Source organism: Phoca vitulina, unplaced genomic scaffold (assembly GCF_004348235.1).
Source record: "Phoca vitulina isolate PV1807 unplaced genomic scaffold, GSC_HSeal_1.0 scaffold1, whole genome shotgun sequence".
Classification (NCBI taxonomy): Eukaryota; Metazoa; Chordata; class Mammalia; order Carnivora; family Phocidae; genus Phoca; species Phoca vitulina.
The window spans coordinates 20,109,215-20,130,068 of NW_022589704.1; positions in this window are offsets into that span (position 1 = coordinate 20,109,215).

The window sequence follows — 20,854 nt, forward strand, 5'->3', positions numbered from 1 at the left end:
CCCCTGCTCGTGCATAGGCTCTCTCTCTCTACTAAATAAATAAATAAAATCTTAAAAAAAAAAAAAGATTACCACGTCCAGATATGAGACACATAGATGCCAGGCGCCTCCTCATCTTATGTATTGAGAAGAATACAGCATCATGTCTGTGGTATTGTTGCCAAAGTCATGTAACCTAAATCTAATAGAGAGGAAACATCAGGCAAACCCAATTGGAGGGACCTTCTACCAAATAACTGAGGCTTGCATTCTTCTCCATTGCCAATTTCATGAATGGCAAAGACTGAGGGACTTCTAAATTAAAGCAGCTTCAAGGAACAGGGCAATCAAAATCCAAGCATGATCCAGAATTTTCTTGTTATTAAAAACATCACTGGAACACTTGGCAAAATATAAATAAGGCCTGTAGGTAAGATCATATCTACATTGCATCAATATTAATTTCCTGGTTTGATCATTGTTTTGTGTTTATATAAGAGAATGTCATCATTTTCAGGAAGTACACGCTATGGTATCATAGTGTTTAGGGATAAAGTAGCATGTCTGCGACTGACTTTCAAATGAATCAGAAAAAAATTATATATATATGTGTGTGTATGAATATTTATGTTTGTAATATTTTATATATGTGTATATATATGTATGTGTGTGTGTGTATATATATATATACACTTATGTTGATATAACAGCCCCAAATATAATTCCTCAACATCCATCTCTAGAAATGGTTGGAATGGAGGAGGCAAAACATGTGTCCAGAGTGGGGCTTCCAGTCCTTTCCTGCTAAATAAAGACATCTAATCTACACAGCAGGGTCAACTGGAGGCAGAGAAAGTGGAAAATAGCATGTTCCTCACTGCAGGGAGGCAATGTCCTGGGGAGTTACTATATGAAGTTCAAGTACATTATCAAAAACAATAAGCCCACTCCATCTGATCCCTTGGGGAAGGGGATAAAGGAGGCAAGAGCCTGTGCTATGACTGTGATATTCAAAGCATTAGCACTAACCAACCAAGAAATATAGTCCCTACAATTTCAGGCTCCCACAAATACTCAGGTTATGTCTTACCTCCTGCGATTGATGGAGAGAATCAGAATTTCCTTTTTCATTGTATTGGCAGAAAGTTCTACCTCTCTGGACTGAGATGGGCAAAGTGTAAAAGGTTCTTCCCTACACCCTGAGAAACCTGACACTTCTTCAGTCCCTGCCACAGAGGAGGACGGAGAACAGACTGCTTGTCAATGCTTAACCATCAAAAATTTTATACTCCCAAGACCTGCCCAGGACTACCCAAACCTCAAAGATGATGACAATGCTTGCAATGAGCAGTTCTGGCAGCAGTCCTGTCTTGTCTGGATACAACTGGAAGTTGCAGAGAAGTGAAGCTTCTTTAGGACTCTTGGGGAGACAAAAAAAAAACAAAAAACAAAAAAAACCCCAAAAAACAAAAAACCAAAAAAACCCTCCTCTAACCTCTTGAATAGAAATAACCATTCCCATCAATATCAGATACATGCTGTCTCAGTTGCCTTTTCCCAGTTGAGTCCCTATGTTTGTTAAACCTGGTGATTTGTTAAACCTGGTGATTATTGTCAATACTGCTAAAACCAACAGATACACTAGCTACTTAAAAACAACTGGGCCCCATGGCTGCTAAAGCCAGCCCTTACAACCTACCCTGTCAATTCTAGCTGTCCCCTAAATAAATCTCCTTCTCTGTGATCTAACTCTATCCTCAGCCATAATACTATTTGCCTCTCCTTGCCTAGGGGCACCAGCCCCCTCTAGACCAGCAACTCAGACCAATTGCTAAATACAGTGATGCAGGCTTCCATGTGGTTCTGTGCTTTTTAATATTAAACTTTATGCAGCAATGATTTCTGGTCCTATATTAGGTACCTGTATGTTGCTGGTCCTATCCTAGGTAGGTCTCTGCTTCTTTCATTGCTAGCTAACCTTCAACATCAGGATAAAGTCTTAGTTAGCATTCCTGCTGTAAGGAAAGTCCAATTTGAAGCATAGTCAAAAGTGACAAGAGAAAAACAGTGTTGTAAACAATGAGGAAAACCACATTCTTTCCTTAGGGTCTGAAATAGCTGAGGCCATTTGGCCTGTGGTTGAACAGACTCTTGTGTAAGAGAAGAGAAGTAGAGAGAAGTCTGGACTTTCTTCCTTTTTAGAAGACGGTAACTTCACCCACTGGTAAAGCATGGCCTTCCCAAATGCCAGACTGACCAACTGTCTTGGTTTTGGTCCACTGCCCCCATCCAGGCCCCCCAGGGGTGATTGTAGGGGAGCTAGTGCAAAGAAGTTGGTGGAGTGAGGCAAGGATGGAGGAAAGGGTCTGAGCTGCTGAAGCTTAACACTATTGGAGTCTGTTGAGGAATTGTGTAAAATGTGCCTCAACTTGGTCCACCAGATGACAGTGAAGCTTGAAGAAGGCACAAGGAATACAGCCTAGGGCACATATATCATCCAATCAGATTACCAATTCTTCTCCCTCTGGTGAGTGTATAGGGGTGGTGGTGGGTGCCTAGTCATCATCCTCCAACGATCAAGAGCAGGAAATAAGCCCTGGTCTTATTAAATGGTGCCTAAAAGAAATGACACCTATAGAGTATCTTCTGCTTCTTCTCCCCAGTATGTACCTTACAAGTAGAGGCTTGTCTCTTGTCCATTTTCAGATCTCCTGAGATTTCTAAAAATGGCCAGAAAAACTCCTGGAAATAGCTTTGATTCTTTGAATTGTACTAAGAATATAGTTCTACTTGAAAACAGTGGTATGTTAGTTATCTATTGCTGTATAGCTAATTATCCCAAAACACGGAGACTTAAAACCAAAAAATTTATTATCTCAAAGTTTCTGTGGGTTGGGGATTCAAGAGAAGCTTAGCTGGGTGACTTTGGCTTTGGGTCTTTCGTGAGATCGTATTTAAAATGTTAGCCAAGATTGCAATCACATGAAGGCCTTGACCAGGCCTGAAGGATCCGCCTCTAAGATGGCACACTCACATGGCTATTGGCAAGAAGCTTTAGTTCTTCATTGACCATTGGCAGGTGGCTTCAGTTGCTGCGCATGTGGGGCTCTCCATAGGGCTTTGTCCTCATGTTATGGCAGCTGGCCCAGAGCAAGTGATCGAAGAGAGAAAGGAAGACTGGAGGTGCAGTGTCTTTCATTTACTCTTGGAAGTCATACTCCATCATTTTGCCCCATTATATTTATTACAAGTAAGTCACTAAGTACAGTGCACACTTAAGAGGAGTAAATAATTTGTGGGCATATTTTAAAACTACTGACTGCGTGGGAGGAATAAAGTGAAGGGTCCACATTTATAATTCCTTGAATTCAGCTGGAGTCCATTTATCACAGTGGAATAGAGTGAGATTTGTGCTCAAACAGATTCAAGTGCAAGTCTTGGTCAAAGCTGGCTTTATGGGCATTCAGCTAATGCTGTCCCCCAGAGCCTTATCCTGACAAGGGCCGCATGCTAGGTTTAATGCACTGCCATTGCCATGGCAAAAAACCTTAGTAATTGTATCTTTGTACTTGTGTTTTGTAAGTGAAGTTCAATGGGTCCATGGAGCATGAGAGAGCCACAGAACAAGTGTTCACTGTTGTTTCTTGGCACTCTATTTGCATATAATGTTCATGAAATCCTGTGAGCACAGGATTCTGGTGGATCCACAATGCACTGGAGTTTAGAGAGACTCAAAGCAAGTATCAGGTGAGCAAGTGGTGTCTGTGACGGAGTGAATGGGGCTTCCAGCAGCCCAGAGAAGCCACATTTTCCATTTGAATGCTTTGCATGCAACTTGCTTTGAAGGCAATGGCATTCTAAGAACCAACAGTGAGTAAGGAATCTTATCATGCCCTTATTTCTCATGTTACTGCCCTGTTAGTCAACCACTTACATGGAAAAGGATGACAGAAAGAAAAAGAAAGTTTGGGCAACTCACTGTTCCTTTCCTTCTCAGCCTTCTGTACTAACCAGCAATTCAAGATAAAGAACGTTTCTATATTAAGAAGTGAAGTAAAATTATTTGAACTAGTTTTGTGCAGTTTTTACACTGTTCTGGTAAGAACGAAATGTGTGCATGTATGAGATACAAAATATGAATTGTGTAATTTCAGGGATTCCTCATAAGAGTGAAATGCCCTTACATTTGCATTTAAAAGTGTTATTGCACAATATAAGGGTGAACAGTAAAATCTATGCTAATAATATATAATTTTAATTTTTCTTTACTTACAACATTAAATAGCAAATTATAAAAATACCATGACAAGTTAAAAGACTTTGTGAAAGAATGGAAATAGCTTTATATTTTACTACCTTTAATGAAAAATTTTCCTTTTTTTTTTTAATTTTATTATGTTATGTTAGTCACCATACAATACATTTCCTGTTTTTTGAACAAGGGGTCCCACATTTCCATTTTGCATATTTTGCACAGAGCCTGAAAATGAGGTAGCCATAGTGGCCCTGGCTTGCTCTGCTATTTACCTGTTCCACAATGATTCCTAAATGACTTGTTTCTCCAAACTTCAGTTTCCTCTTCTATAAAATGGGGATCTCAGTAGTATATTTCTTATGAGATTGCTAGAAGGATAAAATGACAAGAGGCTTAAAAAATATTTAGCATAATAATTAACAAAGTTGTATCACATCCACTGACCTAAGCCATCAACTGAAAAGAGATGCTATCTCATTGCTAAGTCCTTGGGATTGTCTATTTCCAGTTTTGCAGTCATTGATGTCAGTCAATGACATCCTGTACTTGATTGGACTGGAGGGGAATTTCCTCCTACCCATGAGCATCTTTGTCTTCCTCAAGATGCCACTCCCAGCTCTTCCAGGGACATCTTGCCTGTCTCTCTTACCCTCAGATAGTTCTGCCTCTTACACTTTCCAAATTATGGCAAAAGAAAAATGCAAAATAAATAACGAAAAGGTTTAATGACAGTCTCTTCTGCTACAATGCGTTAATTGCCTTCTTAAGAAATCCAATATTACCAAAAATCATGTTCTCAAAACCACCATTACTCTGGGAAAATGCAAGTTATTGACAAAGGAAGTGTAGGTTAAGAAGGGTAATTTTTTTTCCCCTGAAGAAATGTAAAATGAATGAATGAATGAATGGATGGATGAATAAATAAATAAATAAATAAGTTGATTTTAATAGTTTTAAGTTATTTTGTTATGGCTGAAGTAAGCAAAATATAGCAACTTGATTACAAGTGACCAAAATAAATTTAAATACCTCTGAGAAAAATTTTCAAGAGGGAAACAATGTTCCAAACTAGCAAGTGTCTGGGTAAATTTTAGACCAGTTCCCAGTTATCAATGTCAAACAAAAATGCAAGCTGCCAAGTGACTAGCCAGATACTCAGACAAAGCAGCTGTAGATTCCTATAATGTCTTTGAAAAGTTTTTTTTCCCCTAATATATGCCCATGTGCTATACTAGTCACCAATTACAGAAGCATTTTAACCAGTAGTAGAGGGCATGAGGCGAGGGTCATGGAATGAGGTTATGTAACTGTGAGTAGCAATAAAAATGACTGAAATACAAAGGGATAATCTGTAAGGAGTTGAGTGTAAAAACTAAAAATTAGCATCCTCATATTTATGTTGCTTGTAAAATGGATGTGATACAGCTTTAAAGGAGATATATTCACAGGAGCAAAATATGGTTCAAGCTAAGGGGAGAAGGTGGTACTCATCAGCCAGATTAGGAGGAATGGTAAAATCCAAGGACAGAGAGATTCTGACTTCAAGAAGAAGAGAGCTGAACAGGAAGAGAAGGAGGAACTGAGAAGCTGAGAAGCAGACACATATGGCAGGCCGAAGGCAGTGGATCTGGAGTGCAGAGACTGGGGGTGAAGTCAAAGGGAGAAAGGGGCAGGAAGAGACAATTAAATATCTCAGTTTAGACACATGTTCCTGAGGATAGAGCCAGGACACTGGTAGAATGTCCAAGTGATGTGGCCATGATCTTCAGCTCAAAGAATGCTAGAGTGGGAGGGACCCTAGAACTCATCTAATTTAAACCATTCATTACCAGGAGAGTACAAAAGAGGGCCACGACTTACCCAAAGTTATGGAACTGGATGTTTCAGCTTTAATTCAATGTTTTTTCTGCTACATCAAAAGGCCAGTTATAGATCTGATGGGAATATTTAGGACCTATCTCAGAATGTATCTTTCTTCTCTAGAAATAGAAGGTAGAAAGGCAATCAGTTCCACTTGGAAATAGCAAGTGTGGTAAAAGAACTAGTCTTAAATCCCTGCCCAAATTAATATCCATTCCTCCAGTACTTACCAAGTTCAAGGAATGTGCTAGGCATTAGGCAGAAGCCACAGGCTCAAAGATTGTTTCACTGCTAGGCTGTAAGCCCATCAGCGTCAGGGACCAAATTTCTTTTACCTTTCCATCTCCAACATCTTGGCAATAGTCATCTCTTAATAAGTATTTGTATCTTTCAACCAGCAATGACTTTATCCCTAGGGTTCCTTGTATCCCTATTCTTCTAATATTACATAAAGATTCACTGAGATCAGAGAAGTCAAGAGAAAAATCTACAGTCACAGAGTGAATTAAGAGCAGAACTCAAGTCTGTCTTTCCCTTTGTCCTCACCATTGCTTTTGCTTTTTCAAGAGGTCTAGGACACAGATAAGGGCTGAAACAAAAATGAATCATAATATGGTGGTTGAATAATCTGAAAGGCATAGTCTAGATGAAAGATCTATAAACTGGTAAATGAAAACCCAGTAAGAATTTCTTTAGAGTCTAAGGCTGGGACTGTTCATAACAATCTTGGTATTTACAGCATCCAACACAGGGCTTGGCAGATAGCCCCACATTGCTACTAAAGGAAGCAGCTCCAATTTTAAAGTAATAAACAGTATATCCTATAGTTAAACTGCTCCCAACTTCTGTTGAGTGCCAGCTTAGTGCTTCACACTTGAATTAAGTTGACAGAAGCCTTCAGAACAATATTGTGTGAGACAAACACAATGGTTGTAGTGTGTGGCCTGAAATTCTTTTCCTATGGGAAAGCCAGTTTCAATGATGATTTGAAGGTCAAATGAGGTCAACATCAAAACAACACAGCATGTACTGGACTGTAGGCAGTTAGCAAGGGGAAAGAACAAGTGTTTTGGATCACTAGACATTGGGCAAAAGTCATGCTCCTTGATAGTGTTATCCAAATAAGGCAGCAGTAAGTGAAATTCAATAATCAGACTATAAAGAACACAATTTGAGCTATGGGTAGAGGACAGAGAGGGAGAGCCATAATCTAGGGACTCTGGAGGGTTTCTCAATTCTTTAAATAATCTCAAAGAAGGGATATCCCACAGACTTCCCAGGACCATCTTTCCAGGTTATTATACCACAGTGCTAATGGTATGATTAATGACATTTTACCAGAATAAGACAGCAATTCATAAGGGTTGGATTTTGTTTTTTAATTACTAGGGAAAAAACAAACTATAGTTATTTTTTGACCAGCAGAGTAGTCTTTACAGAAAAGGGGATAAAGCAATGTTGATGAAGAGCAAACACAATTGTCTTGGTGAAGGAACATCAGATCAGAATGTAATTCCCTTGTTCATGTTTTTCTTAGAAAGCATTTCCATTCTGCCTGGTTCTGGGAACAAAGCCAAAGCCTGCTTTAGAGGAACAGAGATTTCCAGGAAGTTGGGCGGGTGAGGGTGGCTGGGTGTGTGGGACCCTGAGGAAGCTTTGTTGTGGGGGACAGTTCTGGCATCTATGTGCAAGCCTGGGAAGGATGAGGTGCCCAGTCTGCCTCTTATTCTGTAACTGACAGGGACTCTGAGAAATGTTTAAGGGCCAGGGAGGGTTAAGATTGAACCAGAAGACAGAGCCTGGACACTTCCCATTCCCTTGCCTCAAGTAATTAACCAACCACAAAATCAGGGTGGGAAGGGAGGCAGGCAGTGAAGCTGAGGTGGAGATGGGCACCATTCCCTGCTCTTTCTGCTGGTTACACCTACCAATGTCATGCTAGACATGGGTTTCACAACAGCATCAGTTTTGTCCTCCAAAGCCTGTCTTAGAAGCAGCCCCTAGAGATCAAGAGCCACCTGCTCTCCACATCACTCCATTTCATCTATGTTTCCACCATGGTGAATGATAACAGAGCAGAGGTCCAGGATCCAGAAAGGAAATGAGGATATAGACTAAGGCTTCAGAACACAGAATTGAACAAGATATTTTGTTATGTATTTCATCTACCTGCCTCATTCATAGGATCTTCACAATACAGAAGACTTGGGCTTCCATCCTGGCTCTTACACTAAAGGGCTGAGTGACTGTGGATTTGTCATGCAACTTTGGTCTCCTTACTAAGAAGTGCACCATGTGTGTAGAATGGGGATGATGGTATTTTTCTGGCAAGCCCCGAGAGCTGATGTAAAAATCAAATGAGATCATATACAAGGAAGCCTTGGTGAGCTGTGAAGTACTGGAACCCATAGAAGGGATTACCATTAATTAATAAACTGCTCTCAGAGATCCCCCTGCCCGAGAGATGGATGTTTCCTCCATGAATCTCAAATGTGTATTCTTACCCTAATCCCAAGTCACTAGGAAACTGGCCTCAAAGACCTAACCAAATCTTTGGCACCAGCCAGCATACCAAACCTCTCTTGCTGCTACTGCTTTCATTTGCCGTGTAGCTTCTGAAGTGAGAAACTAAATCTCAGGTTCCAGTAATAATGAAACAGGGGGCTCAAAAGCCTCACATCCTCACCTTGAGGTAGACAGAGAAGGAAGAAACATCAGTGTGTGGTGAGAGAGGGTGCCAGTGCAGAGGGAAGGTGGGCACTGAGCAACAGGAGGGAGCACATTGCTTTGATGGTAGCAGGAGCTGAAAGGATGACGCCTTCTGGGAGGCATCGTTTTCATGGATGATCTGAGACAAAACAAGAGCCACTAGAGGAGGAAATTAAAGAGGGAGACCGTGGGAAACTGGCAAGGAGAAATTTGTAAAGGAGGGAGAACACAGAATGTGCTAAGTGCCTGCTATGAAGCTATGCCACCCACTTCCACATACATCTATCATCTCGTGTCCTCCAGCCCACCTCCCACCTCGCTTGCTCCTAATGTGTGACATCACTGGATAGCGGACATCTCCGGGTGGGAATATTCTAGTAACACAAACTCTTTAGGAATCTAGACAGTACCCACCCATTGACTGCTGGAATTAAAAGTCTGGGTCGGGAGGAGAACTGGTGGAGAGAAAGGCAGAGAGGAACTTGAGGTTATGCTGATGGTAGAGGAATATCTAGCTTTATTTTTTTAAATATTTTTTTATTTATTCATTTGGCAGGGAGAGAGAGATAGAGAGAGCACAAGCAAGGGGAGTGGCAGGCAAAGGAAGAGGGAGAAGCAGGCTCCCCGCTGAGCAGGGAGCCCAACGTGGGGCTCGATCCCAGGACCCCAGGATCAGGACCCGAGCTGAAGGCAGATGCTTAACAGACTGAGCCACCCAGTCGCCCCCATATCTGGCTTTATTAGGAAAAATTCCCAAACAGCAAGTCAGACTCCTTCACAATCAAAGCACAGTTGAAGTTCAGTGAGCCTTCCTTTCTTCCCTTCCCAGCTGTTGCCTCTACTGAGCATCTGCCAGCCCTGGGCTCAACCTCTAGACTTCCATCACCATTATTAAAAGCTGAGATACATTTGTATTCCAATCCCAGTTCCTCCACTCATGAGCTGTGTGGCCCTGCTTTGTCAGGTCCAACTCAGCTCAGCTCTTCTATCAGGGTTAATAATGCCTGTTAGGTATTTGGAAAAACTGAGATATGTATGGAAGTCTTGAACCCAATGCCTAGTTCCATAACTGGAGTGCTTACTATTACTTTATTATTAATCATCCTTCTGTTGCCTCCTAGCTCTCTCTAATTTCTCGAGGACAAGCATACTCACTATGTGCCAGGCTTTTGTACAAGCCACTGAGACTGTAAAGATAAAACAGAAGATCCCTGACCTCAAAGAGCAAACAATCCAATGTCAACAAATAATGAGAACTTCAGATCACAAGGAGACATACTGGCCATGGTCTTGCATTTGACGGAGAGTCACATGGTTGGAGGGGTCAGCCTGTTTGAGGGGCTCCAGAGAACTTTATTGGGGGGTGGCAAAGGGTGTCAGGGTAAATTCCCCTGAGTGGAGCTGTGTCATCCTTCATCAGGTTCCTGCAAAGGAGCCCCTGTCATGACTTGTTCTGGGCCTACAGCCTTCAAACTCTGTTCCAGCCTGATTAGACTAGGGCTTTGAGGAGATGTTTCAGAGCCATTCGGCAGAGGGGAGCAGAAAGAGCTAGGCCTCTTTTTGGGCCTCATCAGAGCAGTTTTGATTGTATCTGTTTTATAAATTGCTAATCTGAGTTAGGTTTGAAGAAAAGGTCAAGCTGATAAGCATGTTCAGAAACCCCCAGGCTAAATGATTTCTGAGATCCTTTCTAAAGATGGGGTGCTAACATTCTCTCCAGGCTGTCCAAGTGCAGAGGTGCCTGGGGGCTGGCACATGTTGGTTTCCTGTTCATCCATCCTCAGGGCCTGAAGTCTTTGTGAACAGCAGTGGTTCTCTGTCCAGGGTTCTTTCATTCCACCGTGCTGTTCACAACATATTTCCTAGCACCTCCTTATCATTCCAATCCTTCCCCACTTCCCCCATCAACACAGCTCATTCTCACCAATTCAGAAATCAGAGAAGAGGTCAATTGATCCAAAGAGAGGTTTAATCTGTTGAGAATTACTAGAAAAGCAAGTTTTCTGTTTGCGGAAGGACCCAGTGAAAACATAACAATAGGTCAGACAACTGTTGACTTAATTTGAACTCTATTTCATCAGCCAAAGTCTTGACCTTCAGGTCAAAAGTCAGGCTGTCAGAAATATGCAAAAACAAGCTCTCCAGGGAAATAGGAGGCTAACTGTCCAACTAAGGAGGCTCTCTGAAGCTCCAGAGAGGCTGGAAGGGGACTCTCAGGCTGAAAACAAGGCCTGGTATGAATTTTCTCATTACGTGGGGACTGCTCTTAGATTGAGTTGAGTTCTACATTCCAGTACAACTTGGAGGTGAACAGTAATTCAAGGTCATTGTTGACTGCTTTATCACTTTATGATAAAGAGTAAAGTCCTTGTTTTTTTAAAAAAGAAAGGAGAGAAAAAGAAAAGAGAGGGAAGGAAGGGAGAGAGGGAAAGAGGGAGGGAGGGAAAATGGAAGGAAGGAAGAAGAATCTTTGGAAAATAAAAATCACATTCAGTAAGTGAATTCCAATGTGCTTCTTCAGAATAATAGTCTGTGGTACAATCAAGTATCTTAAGTTTTAAAATTCTAAATATTTTTTAATGGGGTTATAAACTTGAAACAGAACATAAAGCTGTCAAGACCTATTTGCTACCTGATGTTAAGAGCAGCCAACCAAGCAATTCAGCCACAGTATACAAACATTCAGTATACACTTTATATATAAACATCTTCAGGTTCCTAGTAGTTCCATCCCAAATCAGCTGACTGTGTCATGTGTCACATGGTAAAGGAAATGCCCATCTTTCTGTGAAGGTAGCAGCAGTATCCATGTGAAATAATTATACTGCAAACCTTTGGGATTTTGATAATCTTTCTTGTTAAGCAAATGACAAAATCTTATTTTATACATTAACTCATCCATGTCTTTGAGTAAAATGGGCTGAAATTATAATTTTGTGATGCTCCACATGTTTATAAGTAAGGATCTTAATACAAGTTTTAAAGTTTCATTCTTCTGTTTGGAAATTTATCTCATATGCACCATGGATATTTTGTCCATAATTCCAGGAACTCTGTCTGGATAGAAAGCTGTTTTGCCTAGGGAAGCTCATCTGCTCCAAAGGGTGGGGAAGAGTACGTGGAACAGTGCAAGTCAGCTGGCATGGAGCACTGTTTTATGTACACAGAAAGAAGTTAGGTGAAGATCCATCAGAGCATCCCTTTTACTCTTGAGTTATCTACTGCCTTGGTCCTATGCAAACCTTCAGAGAGAAGCCGTCTCAAATATAATTGTCGTGTGCATTGCTAGAGCAGTATTTTAGTGAACTTCTCCAGCATTTATTAAAGTATGTGTTCTCAGCATCATAAAGTGTCAGGTGAGTGGTTCAAGAATGTATGCTGAAGACCCTGGGGTGTCTTGCATATCAAAATATCCTATGTTGAAGTTTTAGGCAGATAATATTCACACCCTTCTCTTTCAGAGTTCTGAACTAATTGAGACTTAGACCCAAGAATTGACTAGAGATCATGGGATTAAATGCTTGCAGAATTAAACTTTGAATATGAAGTCAAACAGGCTGCCTTATATTTGCCCTTATGATGACCTTGGGACCCAAGGCCATATAAATCTGTGTTGCACAGCTGATGTTTATTCAGTCAGCCACAAGGAAAATGGAAACTTCCCCATGAAACAGGAAGTCTTAGGGGGATGGAGGTGTATGGATGGTAAGCTCTGGTGTGTTTCTGACATTTAACTTGCTAACTGCAAATTGGCAGGAACATGGATCAATGGATTGTGGTCTTCCTCTTTTTCATCAATCATATAAATCTCCTCCTCCCCACAGGGAGAAGCCAGCTGGGTCTAGAAGGAGGTTCAGGGGAGTTCTTTTTTTTTTTAATTTTTATTTATTTATTTATTTGACAGAGAGAGAGCACAAGTAGGCAGAGCAGGCAGGCAGAGGAAGAGGGAGAAGCAGGCTCCCCGCAGAGCAGGGAGCCCGATGCGGGGCTCGATCCCAGAACCCTGGGACCATGACCTGAGCCGAAGGCAGACGCTTAACCGACTGAGCCACCCAGGCGCCCCAGGTTCAGGGGAGTTCTTAGTAGTGATTTTGTCAGGGTAGAAGTTACTCTTCTTTCAGCCAACAGAGTGTGAGGAGAGGGAAACACTCTGTGTTTATGCCCTTGTCACAGAAAACATCAAGATAGAGGGAAGTGGGGAACAGGGAGAGCATGGATTTTGGACCCTGGCTGCCTTTGTAAGCCTTGCTTCTGTCACTGGTTGGGTGACTTTGGAAAGCTTCTTTTAGCCTCTTTAAGCTTCAGTTTCTTAAAAAGTAAAATGAGGATAATGAGTATTTTTTCATATTGTTATTGTGAAGGCTTAAGGAAATAAAAATTAAAGACCTTGCCACAATGCATGGGCAGCAAGGAATGCTAAAAATATACGGATTCACTTTTGTTAGTTATTTGAGCCCATTGAGTAGAGACTTCTTTTCTTAATTTTCCTTCCATGCTTGAATTTCCTTCCTCATACCCATGCTTCTATGCTCCAGTGATGGCACAAGAATAAAAGAAGTCAAATCTGTTGAAATGTGATGATGCAAGCAAAGATGAGCAACCGTCTGCCATAAACTCAATTTTCTAAAACTTGAGTGCCCATTTTGTGTAGAGGAAATTGGGAGAGTCACATAATCTTATGTGCCTAGCGAATGCCCCTTTACCTGTGATGGGCCCACATTAGTCTATATAACTGAGGAAGACACTCATTTCAAAGGAAAGCTTTGCTGGTGTATTACTCTTATCTGAGATTGTCCCTACTGATAAGTCAGAGCTAGACCAAAAAAAGTTAGTTAAACTCATTTCCTTTGTAAGCCACTTCCTTCAGTGACCCTCTAGTAGTCAGACCATGGGGCTGGTTTGAAATGGTGGAACTGACCTGAAGAGGAAGATCAGAGTTCCCTGGGTTTATCTGAAGGAGAGATAGAACTTTAATGAGTTGTGACTATAAGAATAATAACTAGGGTAGTTGATATCCAACATTTTAGTAGATTTCCAAATTGTGTATGCTAGATTGGGTTTGTTCAAAGAATTAGCTCTAGTATTCAATTTTATTGGATTTGCATGTTGCTTTTCCAGTTCATTGATTTCTGTACTTGCTATATAACATGCTTCCTGTTTTTGCTTTATTTTTTCAAATAATTAAGGTAAGTATTTGATCCAGTTATTTTTATTCTGTCTTGCTAATGAAAGAAGTTAAGAAAATGAATTTGTTCTCTCAGTAGGGCTTTGGCTATATCCCATATATTTAGTAATATATGTTTTGTCATAGTTTAGTAGTTCATTAATGCCATTATTTTCTAATGAATACTAATTGCAATTTTGATCTCTTACATCCAATATTCATACAGAAGAGGGTTTCTTTTTAATTATAGTAGTTGTTTGCTTTATACATTTTTTTAAATTTTATTTTTTAAAGGAATTATTTATTTGAGAGAGAGAGAAAGAGCAAGTGAGAGCAAAAGCAGGAGGGAGGGTCAGAGGGAGAGGGAAAAGCAGACTATTCGCTGAGCAGGGAGCCCAATGTGGGGCTCAGTCCCAGGACCCCAGGATCATGGCCTGAACCAAAGTCAGACACTTAATTGCCTGAGCCATCCAGGGTCCCCTACATTTTTGAAATTTTAATGTCATTATTAATTGATGGATGAACTATGCATTAGCAAGAAAATGTTGCTATTATTAAGATTTTCTTTCTGGTAAAGTATATTATCAGTATTTGAGTGTATAGTATGGACAAATGAAAAAGAGGTGTGAGATGTGTTTATCAAATTTAAATATATATATAAATAACAGATATATCACATATATATCATATATCCATATATACACATATATATCAGATACACATATATATATGTACACAGGGTCATGTACATATGTATTAATATAGCATTAATTTTATTGTTTACATGCTCACTGACTTTATTTTTTATCTACTTCATCAGTGGCAAACTGAGTGTGTTAGAGTCTCTCATAATAACTGTGTGTTCATTTCCCTTACCTTTTTCCCTGAAATTGTATTTCTAGCTATTTTTTGTTTTTATTTTGGCTTTTATAGTTCGCTGTGAAATTTTCAGTCTATAAAGATACCATCATCATGGATTATATCATTTATCAACATATTTTTCAAATCATGTTAATGTTTTTGCCTTTAATTTTACATTTTGTTTGAAATTTATATTGGGACCTCTGCTTTTGATTTTTGTTCTTTCTTTGCCTGATAAATACACTGTGTGTTTGTGCATTTTTCATGCTATCTTTAAGGCATTTCTCTTAAAAACAACATACCATATTTTGTATTATAATCAAAATTATATTATAATTTATATATAAATAATATATAATATATAAATAATATAATAATATATAATATACAAATAATATAATAATATAAATATATATAATATATAAATATATATTATATAAATATAAATATAAATAAATAATATATAAATAAAAATATATTTATATTTATAATATATTTATATATTACAAATAATATATAAATATAAATATATATAAATTTATAATAATTAAAATCAAAATTTATATATATGATATATTTATATATTTATAAAAATTTATATATATAATTTATATATAATATAAAATATATATTATAAATAATGTATATATAAATATATATATATAAATTTATAATAATTAAAATCAAAATTTGATTTTGATTTTAAACTGGGGAATTCACAGTGGATATATCTGGTCTCCCTCATCCCACCCTGCTGTACGGATGTGGGATGGTGCAGTGACTGGAAATAAGTCTGTGGGTCAGATAAGCCTGGGTTGAACTCTTGAATCTACCTCTTACATCTGGGACACCTTGGGAAAGCAGTTTATCCTCCACCAGTCCCTGTTGACTCATCTGTGACATTGAAACAATAATATTACTAAGGTTACTAAATAATATTACTAAGGTTGCTAAAAATAGTCAATAGAAAAAAACTTATCAAACTCAACACCCAAAGAATAATCCAATCAAGAAATGGGCAGAAGACATGAACGGACATTTTTCCAAAGAAGACATCCAAATGGCCAAGAGACATATATTGATAAATATAAATATTATGCCATTCTATACATAGATTCCCATTATTTTAAGTTTTGTGTTTGTCATTCCTTTTATTCCTTATTTTCTATCTTTTGATAGGTAGACTAGGTTTGTTTGCTTTTATCTTCACTAAATGATTTAAAAGGCAAACATTTGTTTTTAATTGACAAGTGTCCATCTTTATATTTTCCAAAGGCATTATTTGAATCTTTTTTCTGTGATGATCACAACCAAAAATCACTTCCCCTTATGTAATACATGGAGTTTACAATGTCTTTACTTCCCACCTTCCTTTGACTCCCTGATCTTTATTAATATAACCTGTGGTTTCCATTGATAATTCTTTGTTTGTTTTTAAATTTTATTTTATTTTGTTATGTTAGTCACCATACAATACATCATTAGTTTTTGATGTAGTGATCCACGATTCATTGTTTTCTATACACCCAGTGCTCCATGCAGTACGTGCCCTCCTTTATACCCATCACCAGGTTAACCCATCCTCCCACTCTCCACCCCTCTAAAACCCTCAGTTTGTTTCTCAGAGTCCATAGTCTCTCATGGTTCATCTCTCCCTCCGATTTACCCCCCTTCTTTTTTCCCTTCCTTCTCCTAATGTCCTCCATGCTATTCCTTATGTTCCGCAAATAAGTGAAACCATATGATAATTGACTTTCTCTGCTTGACTTATTTCACTTAGCATAATCTCCTCCAGTCCCATCCATGTTGATGCAAAAGTTGGGTATTCATCCTTTCTTTTTTTTTTTTTTTTTTTAATTTTTTTTTATTGTTATGTTAATCCCCATACATTACATCATTAGTTTTAGATATAGTGTTCCATGATTCATTGTTTGTGCATAACACCCAGTGCTCCATGCAGAACGTGCCCTCCTCAATACCCATCACCAGGCTAACCCATCCTCCCAACCCCCTCCCCTCTAGAACCCTCAGTTTGTTTTCAGAGTCCATCGTCTCTCATGGTTCTTCTCCCCCTCCGATTTCCCCCCCTTCATTCTTCCCCTCCTGCTACATTCTTCTTCTTCTTTTTTTCTTTCTTAACATATATTGCATTATTTGTTTCAGAGGTACAGATCTGAGATTCAACAGTCTTGCACAGTTCACAGCGCTTACCAGAACACATACCCTCCCCAGTGTCCATCACCCAGTCACCCCATCCCTCCCACCCCACCCCCCACTCCAGCAACCCTCAGTTTGTTTCCTGAGATTAAGAATTCCTCATATCAGTGAGGTCATATGATACATGTCTTTCTCTGTTTGACTTATTTCGCTCAGCATAATACCCTCCAGTTCCATCCACGTCGTTGCAAATGGCAAGATCTTATTCCTTTTGATGGCTGCATAATATTCCATTGTATATATATACCACATCTTCTTTATCCATTCATCTGTTGATGGACATCTTGGCTCTTTCCACAGTTTGGCTATTGTGGACATTGCTGCTATAAACATCGGGGTGCACGTAGCCTTTCGGGTCCCTACTTTTGTATCTTTGGGGTAAATACCCAGTAGTGCAATTGCTGGATCATATGGTAGCTCTATTTTCAACTTTTTGAGGAACCTCCATACTGTTTTCCAGAGTGGCTGCACCAGCTTGCATTCCCACCAACAGTGGAGGAGGGTTCCCCTTTCTCCGCATCCCCGCCAACATCTGTCATTTCCTGACTTGTTAATTTTAGCCATTCTGACTGGTGTGAGGTGGTATCTCATTGAGGTTTTGATTTGGATTTCCCTGATGCCGAGCGATATTGAACACTTTTTCATGTGTCTGTTGGCCATTTGGATGTCTTCTTTGGAAAAATGTCTGTTCATGTCTTCTGCCCATTTCTTGATTGGATTCTTTGTTCTTTTGGTGTTGAGTTTGATGAGTTCTTTATAGATTTTGGATACTAGCCCTTTATCTGATATGTCATTTGCAAATATCTTCTCCCATTCTGTCAGTTGTCTTTTGGTTTTGTTGACTGTTTCCTTTGCTTTGCAAAAGCTTTTTATCTTGATGAAGTCCCAATAGTTCATTTTTGCCCTTGCTTCCCTTGCCTTTGGCGATGTTTCTAGGAAGAAGTTGCTACGGCTGAGGTCGAAGAGGTTGCTGCCTGTGTTCTCCTTTAGGATTTTGATGGACTCCTGTCTCACATTGAGGTCTTTCAACCATTTGGAGTCTATTTTTGTGTGTGGTGTAAGGAAATGGTCCAGTTTCATTCTTCTGCATGTGGCTGTCCAATTTTCCCAACACCATTTGTTGAAGAGACTGTCTTTTTTCCATTGGACATTCTTTCCTGCTTTGTCAAAGATGAGTTGACCATAGAGTTGAGGGTCCATTTCTGGGCTCTCTATTCTGTTCCATTGATCTATGTGTCTGTTTTTGTGCCAGTACCATACTGTCTTGATGATGACAGCTTTGTAGTAGAGCTGGAAGTCTGGAATTGTGATGCCGCCAGCTTTGCTTTTCTTTTTCAACATTCCTCTGGCTATGCGGGGTCTTTTCTGGTTCCATACAAATTTGAGGATTATTTGTTCCATTTCTTTGAAGAAAGTGGATGGTATTTTGATGGGGATTGCATTGAATGTGTAGATTGTTCTAGGTAGGATTGACATCTTCACAATATTTGTTCTTCCAATCCATGAGCATGGAACGTTTTTCCATTTCTTTGTGTCTTCCTCAATTTCTTTCATGAGTATTTTATAGTTTTCTGAGTACAGATCCTTTGCCTCTTTGGTTAGATTTATTCCTAGGTATCTTATGGTTTTGGGTGCAATTGTAAATGGGATCGACTCCTTAATTTCTCTTTCTTCTGACTTGTTGTTGGTGTATAGGAATGCCACTGACTTCTGTGCATTGATTTTATATCCTGCCACTTGACTGAATTCCTGTATGAGTTCTAGCAGTTTTGGGGTGGAGTCTTTGGGATTTTCCACATAAAGTATCATATCATCTGCAAAGAGTGAGAGTTTGACTTCTTCTTTGCCAATTTGGATGCCTTTGATTTCTTTTTGTTGTCTGATTGCTGTGGCTAGGACTTCCAATACTATGTTGAATAGCAGTGGTGATAGTGGACATCCCTGCCGCGTTCCTGACCTTAGGGGGAAAGCTCTCAGTTTTTCCCCATTGAGAATGATATTCGCTGTAGGTTTTTCATAGATGGCTTTTATGATATTGAGGTATGTACCCTCTATCCCTACACTCTGAAGAGTTTTGATCAAGAAAGGATGCTGTACTTTGTCAAATGCTTTTTCTGCATCTATTGAGAGGATCATGTGATTCTTGTTTTTTCTTTTGTTAATGTATTGTATCACGTTGATTGATTTGCGGATGTTGAACCAACCTTGCAGCCCAGGGATAAATCCCACTTGGTCGTGGTGAATAATCCTTTTAATGTACTGTTGGATCCTATTAGCTAGTATTTTGGTAAGAATTTTTGCATCCATGTTCATCAGGGATATTGGTCTGTAATTCTCCTTTTTGATGGGGTCTTTGTCTGGTTTTGGGATCAAGGTAATGCTGGCCTCATAAAATGAGTTTGGAAGTTTTCCTTCCATTTCTATTTTTTGGAACAGTTTCAGAAGGATAGGTATTAATTCTTCTTGAAATGTTTGGTAGAATTCCCCTGGGAAGCCATCTGGCCCTGGGCTTTTGTGTTTTGGGAGATTTTTGATGACTGCTTCTATTTCCTTAGTGGTTATAGGTCTGTTCAGGTGTTCTATTTCTTCCTGGTTCAGTTTTGGTAGTTGATACATCTCTAGGAATGCATCCATTACTTCCAGGTTATCTAATTTGTTGGCATAGAGTTGCTCATAATATGTTCTTATAATTGTTTGTATTTCTTTGGTGTTGGTTGTGATTTCTCCTCTTTCATTCATGATTTTGTTGATTTGGGTCATTTCTCTTTTCTTTTTGATAAGTCTGGCCAGGGGCTTATCAATCTTGTTAATTCTTTCAAAGAACCAGCTCCTAGTTTCGTTGATCTGTTCTACTGTTCTTTTGGTTTCTATTTCATTGATTTCTGCTCTGATCTTTATTATTTCTCTTCTCCTGCTGGGTTTAGGCTTTATTTGCTGTTCTTTCTCCAGCTCCTTTAGGTGTAGGGTTAGGTTGTGTACTTGAGACCTTTCTTGTTTCTTGAGAAAGGCTTGTATTGCTATATACTTTCCTCTTAGGACTGCCTTTGCTGTATCCCAAAGATTTTGAATAGTTGTGTTTTCATTTTCATTGGTTTCCATGAATTTTTTTAATTCTTCTTTAATTTCCTGGTTGACCCATTCATTCTTCAGTAGGATGCTCTTTAGCCTCCATGTATTTGAGTTCTTTCTGACTTTCCTCTTGTGATTGAGTTCTAGTTTCAAAGCATTGTGGTCTGAAAATAGGCAGGGGATGATCCCAATCTTCTGGTACCGGTTGAGACCTGATTTATGACCTAGGATGTGATCTATTCTGGAGAATGTTCCATGGGCACTAGAGAAGAATGTGTATTCCGTTGCTTTGGGATGGAATGTTCTGAATATGTCTGTGAAGTCCATTTGGTCCAGTGTGTCATTTAAAGTCTTTATTTCCTTGTTGATCTTTTGCTTAGACGATCTGTCCATTTCAGTGAGGGGGGTGTTAAAGTCCCCCACTATTATTGTATTGTTGTCGATGTGTTTCTTTGCTTTTGTTATTAATTGCCTTATATAATTGGCTGCTCCCATGTTAGGGGCATAGATATTTACAATTGTTAGATCTTCTTGTTGGATAGACCCTTTAAGTATGATATAGTGTCCTTCCTCATCTCTTATCACAGTCTTTGGTTTAAAATCTAATTTGTCTGATATAAGGATTGCCACCCCAGCTTTCTTTTGGTGTCCATTAGCATGGTAAATAGTTTTCCACCCCCTCACTTTCAATCTCGGGGTGTCTTTGGGTCTAAAATGAGTCTCTTGCAGACAGCATATCG